General features: G+C 48.4%; 1 long non-coding RNA gene across 2 annotated transcripts; it reads right to left on the reverse strand.

Moving 5' to 3' along the window:
* Window positions 1–1,571: 1,571 nt before the first annotated feature.
* LOC138102615 (uncharacterized) lies at window positions 1,572–5,259 on the reverse strand. Of its 2 annotated transcripts, XR_011147456.1 has the most exons (4): window positions 5,141–5,259; window positions 3,354–4,062; window positions 2,946–3,059; window positions 1,572–2,567 (listed from the first exon to the last, which is right to left on the reverse strand). It is a non-coding gene; the product is annotated as an uncharacterized lncRNA (long non-coding RNA). The 2 variants fall into 2 exon arrangements; XR_011147455.1 differs by having other exon boundaries at window positions 2,946–4,062.
* Window positions 5,260–5,492: the final 233 nt, after the last annotated feature.

A 5,492-nucleotide genomic window follows, 5' to 3' on the forward strand; every position in this document is an offset into this window, starting at 1 on the left:
TCCCAAGGCCCCAGGGACCAGCTACTGCCTTTGTTCCTTCCGCTTTCCTTTCCAGGATCAGTGATTTACCGCTACTTCCTCCACGTCTGAGACAACTGGAAGAGATAAGGCACTGCGGATGCAGCTTCTGACAGAGAGCTGATAACACTCAGCTGAGTATTTTATTCTCCTGCCACTACGCTGTCAGGCTGCCTACACAGAGTTCCTCCTGCTTGGAAAGGGGCTGGTGTGAGCAGCAGGAATTGATGCTGGCTGGAACACTTCAAAGAACTGGACAAAAGCAGCCTTCTCTGGAAGGCCACCAGCTGCCCTTTGCCAGCAGCACAAGGTGTGAAGGCCCCTTTGAAGGCCATCCCTGCACAAGGACAGCCTGGCCTTCCAGTACCTCCGCCAGTACCCAGAACACCTTTCAGGCTTTGGGGCTGGCCCTGTCCCTTGCTCTGGAGAAGCAGGTTGCTGTTAGAGCTCACATATCCACAGTTTCTGGCTGGATTACCACGTTTTACCACCAACAGCCCTTCCGACAACAGTACACAGAGGCTCATCTGCAATACAAGGGCATTTTTTTCCAACTTCTCCCTTGGACCAGTGTGCAGCAAGCACACCTGGGCCTCATTCAACTCTCTGTGTGGGCCAGGTGTCAGCTTCTGTTGGGAATTTAAAGCTTTTACCCTACTTTCCACAGCAAATCATGAAGCAAACTCAGCTGCACCAAAGCCCAAATTTCACTTTAAAAATTACAATTTTCATTTTCCTCTATTCAAGCCATGAAGAAAACAAACTTTACTTGAGTGAGCTGGAGGCACAGCGTCCTCCCAGATCATTCACGAGCAGAACAATACTCCAGGGGAAGACTGGCAAAGCCAGAGTTTCCTGATACTTAGGAAGCTTTGCAAAACCTTCCCACCTGTGGTGGTACTGCACCCTGCTGAATTCCTGGAGCCCTCACTCACCTCAGGTAGAGTTTGGACAGGAAGGGGCAGGAGGAGGGAAGACTTTGCAAACACTGTCACGAGGCCAGGGCTGTTTTCATTTATGGTGACACGTTGCAGTACATAATCTTTTATTTAATGGGAGGGAGGGAGGGAGGTGCTGAAGGGCAAAAATTCTCAGTAACAAGGACATCTTCCACTTAAACAGCAAGGTAAATGAAGGGGAAAGTGCAATCCTATCTTTCCTGGAAGGGATTTTATACACATTATTGTTGCTGAATACATGCCTAGACAGTGGTGATTTAGGGCATCTAATCAAGCTCCCACAGTATCATCACATCTGTTTTGCCACATTTTCTTTCTTGTTTTCATTGGGCACGATTTCTCCTCCCCGGGTGGCTCCTGGCTGCAGTTCTACGCTCAGGGGAGCCCCGCTTTCTCAGCAGGCCTCTGCAGCGAGTCTGTAGCCAACGTGTGGCTCTGCTGCCAGCCCAAATGTGCCGTTCCCTTGCCCAGCCTGGCTGCAGCTGGGGGGATCTGCTGGGCACGGCTGGGGATTTTCATGGCCAAAATCCTCCAGCGTCCTCACGTCTACATCTGCCCCTTGCTTTGGAGAGCACAAATCACAGGACACTCATCTCAGTTGACAAATGTCATTTATTACAAATTGCTACACCCGCGCTGACAATATATAACTATACAGATCTAACTTTAAGTTCAAAAAAGTAATTTATTAGACTTCTACAACAATGCAATGTAAAACTATACAAATACCCACTTCCGTTAACAAAAATTAATTTATTGCCAACCTCTACAACAACTCACTATACACAAAGATCAACTGAAGGTTAACAACTTAATTTATTGCATACTACTACAACCGTACAGCCCATATATCAGTACAAAAATATCACTATCCTTCTCTAAATAGCCCTATGCCAAGAACTCAATAAACAGCATTCTACAACTGTACAACTTTACACATATTTAAATAGAAATAAAGACATTTATAACCACCACAAGATACAGATATAGATGAAATATTAGATATTACATACTATATCTAGAAATACATACATACAACAAACCTATCTCTAGGCAACCATACAAATCTCCATATCCATACAACGAATCAATACCAATATATAGCTGTACATCTCAACACATATGTAAAGATAGTTATACATAGAAATAGATCAATATACATATAAAAATATAAAAATAGACATATATACCTAACCAAATACCACTATACCTATTTAAGTAGCCATATGCCTAGAACTACATCAATAGAAATAGATACCTAGAAAACAGTATACATAGGAAACAGAACACAGACATAACAACATACACATATACTTAGATAGATAGATACACATATATATAATTACAAACATATATATATACAGCATACATCCATAAATATAACAACATACATATAGAAATATACCTATACAAATAGCAACCTACATATAAATATCCATGTAATTATCACTATCTTATGAGCAAGTCCATACATCTTTAAACAGAAATACAAGCAGAGGGATTCCAGCCGCCCCATTTTCAAAGCCTCTCCCTCGGTCTCTTCCTCCTGTGCAGCGCAGCTCTCCTGGACAGGGACAGCAGATGGGACACCTGGGAAGCAAAGGGAACACTGAGTCAGGATCGGGACGTTTCCCTTGGCAGCAGCTGCACTTCCATCAGGGAAGAGAAATCTCAGAGCCTCCCCAGGAGGCTTAGAAAGAAAAACCAGGCCCAGCGGGCCAGGCTGTGGCGAGCGCAGCCCCGGCGGGACCGTCCCGCAGCCCCCGGCAGCGCGGCACAGCCGGCACCGCTCCCGGGCCCTGCCGGCACAGCTGCCTTGCCCAAGGACAGCCCCTGTGCCGCCCGGGGCAGCCGCGCTGAGCGGCCCCAGCACGGGCAGGGCCCGCTCCTGCCCAGCCGGCCAGTGCCCGCGGCCAAAGCCCACGCCAGCCTCACGCCCACCCTGCCTCAGCGGCCCTGGGGCCTCACCCAGGCTCTCGGGTGGCAGCAGCAGGTTCATATTCGCTGCTCTTGCTGGCGGCCTTCAGCTTCTCCCTGCTGGTTCTCATCAGTCTCTGGATGTTCTCAAGGACTTCAGGGCAGCTGTGGCAAAAGTGGAGACTCTGGACTTGGTTCCATGGCTTGGCAGAGCCACAGTCCCAGATCCCTCTGTGCTCCCTGCTGGCCCCCTCCATCCCCTCAGCCCTGCCATGCCCTCGGCAAACGCACAGCCGCCTTCAGTTTCTTCAGACCCCCACAGTCCTCTCATGCCCCTCAGTCCCTTCAGATCCATCCTGTCCCCTTAGACCTGCCACCCCCCTCAGCCTGTGCCACTTCCCTGTTACCTCAGTGCCACTTCGCCCTCTGCTCCCTCAAACCCCCCAGTCCCACCAGCACCTCAAGGTCACCGTCCTTTCAGTGTCGCTGCCTCCTCAGCGCCCTCAGCCCCCTCTGGCTCACCGCCCTCCAGCAGCTCCTCAGGGCACAGTGCCTGCGGCCGCCGGCAGCTCCCACCGCTCCAGGGACACCGGGGCTGCAGCTGCTGCTGCGCCCGGCCCGGCCGCCAGCTCGGAGCCAGCACAGGAAGAGGGGACAGAGGGGGCACAGGGGGAAAACAAGAGATTAAAAAGGTGGCTGAGGGCAGAAAGAGCTTAGAATGCAGCCTAGGCCTATATAAACATCAATCTATGTATCTAAACATCCAAATACTTCTAACTATATAACTGCGTACATTTATAAATATAACTTAGATATATATATAAATTTTTCTCTACACATATATAAATATAACTCTGCAAATCTATAACTGTAACTGCATATGTATAATTACATCACATCTATAACTATATATATAAATTTAACTACACAGATCTATAAATATATGCACCTATAAACACAACTCTATAAATCTATAAATACTATATGTAACTAATAAGTATAGTGTAAATACTATAACTAACTATATGGATATATAAATATAACTATAGACATCTATAAATCTATCTATAAACAGAGGGATTCCACCTGCCCGATGGTCACAGGCTCTCCCACGGTCCCTTCCTCCCACGCAAGGCAGCCCTCCTGGAGAGGTAGATCAGATGGATATCTGGGAAGCAAAAGGAACACTGAGTCAATATTGGCCTTCAGGCATCTCTCCTTTTGGAAGTAATTGCCTTTCTATCAAAGACTGTAGAAGGTGACCTGAAAGGCAGACTCTCCCTTGGGAATTTGAAGCCTGCTCTTTAAAGAACAGGGAGCATTCCAAGTTTTCAAAACCTCTGAAGGTTTGAAGTCTCCCGATAAAGTCTCAGCACCCACGAGAGCTTGAAGCACAGACAGTCCCAGCTCCCACACAGAAGCCCAGCCTTGTTCCTCCTCTGTGCTGACACAGACACCTCAGTCCTCACTGAAATGGCTGAAGCTGAAGGGTGCTGTGAGCTGAGTTACGAACCAGCTCCATTACCTGGGACCTACAAACTGCCCTCTGCAGTGAGCAACAGCGGCTTCAACTCGACCATCAGCTCTGGCAGGAAGAACTGGGAGGGAAAGATCTCCCCATGAGGCCTGCAGGCTGCACCAGCCTTGCTCAAGAACGCAGATCCAAGGTGCTCTCTCTCTCCTATTAGTTCTTGCTAATTTGGGGTAAGTTAAGTTTTTCCTTTCCAAATCATAAATCCTTGTGTTTTATCATTTGCTTGGCCTCAGAGCTTCTGCTGCTTGTATTTTTAATGTGTCTCACTAGGCCTACCAGCAGATTGGTCATACATTGATTTAATGTTCTGAGACAAAAAGCTCAGACTTCTACATTGACTTTTTGCTGGGGTTTTGCTCTCTTGCTTCAGGAGTCACTCAGTGTTGCCTCCAGAGCACTGTCACCCTGCAGCAAACTCATCCACAGACTTCAGCTCCAAACTGGGACACCTGGGTTGGTGACACAACTCCCACAGGGTCAGGGTTATTCATGGCTCTCTGGCCACAGCACAGCACTCGGTGTCAGTGCCTCTGGAGAAGCGTGGAGGGCAGGGCTCGGGGAGGCTGTGCCAGGGCAGGATTTGACCTAAAGGCACCAGGAAGCACCAACCCTGCAGACAAGAGCTCAACTCTTCTCATCTCCCTTCCTGCCAGAGGCAGGCTCAGAGCAGCTGCCTCAGAGCTCTCTAAAGCAGTGTGGGCTCTCTCCTTACCAGGCTCCTTGGGCTCCAGGGACCTCTTTCTGCAGCTCATGGCGCCAGGCAAAGCTCCCTCTGCTGCAGCCCTGTTCCCGGCCTCCCCTCCTGAAGACTCAGGGGCAACACTACGATTGTCCTGAAAACCAGAAAGAAAGAAACCCAAATATCACTCACTGTTTTCTGCAGGGACACAATAGATCAGAGCCTGCCACATTTTCTTCTCTTGAAGAAGAAAATGCTTTTGAAAACTGCTGTGTCTGAGTTTACAGAAGACGAAAGGTCATCACACTTGGCAATGAGATACTGGGGATCCCAAAAAATCCCACTCACCACCTTGACTCTGCCCTTTCTGGCTAATAAATCTGCA

Source organism: Aphelocoma coerulescens, unplaced genomic scaffold, assembly GCF_041296385.1.
Source record: "Aphelocoma coerulescens isolate FSJ_1873_10779 unplaced genomic scaffold, UR_Acoe_1.0 HiC_scaffold_94, whole genome shotgun sequence".
Taxonomy (NCBI): Eukaryota; Metazoa; Chordata; class Aves; order Passeriformes; family Corvidae; genus Aphelocoma; species Aphelocoma coerulescens.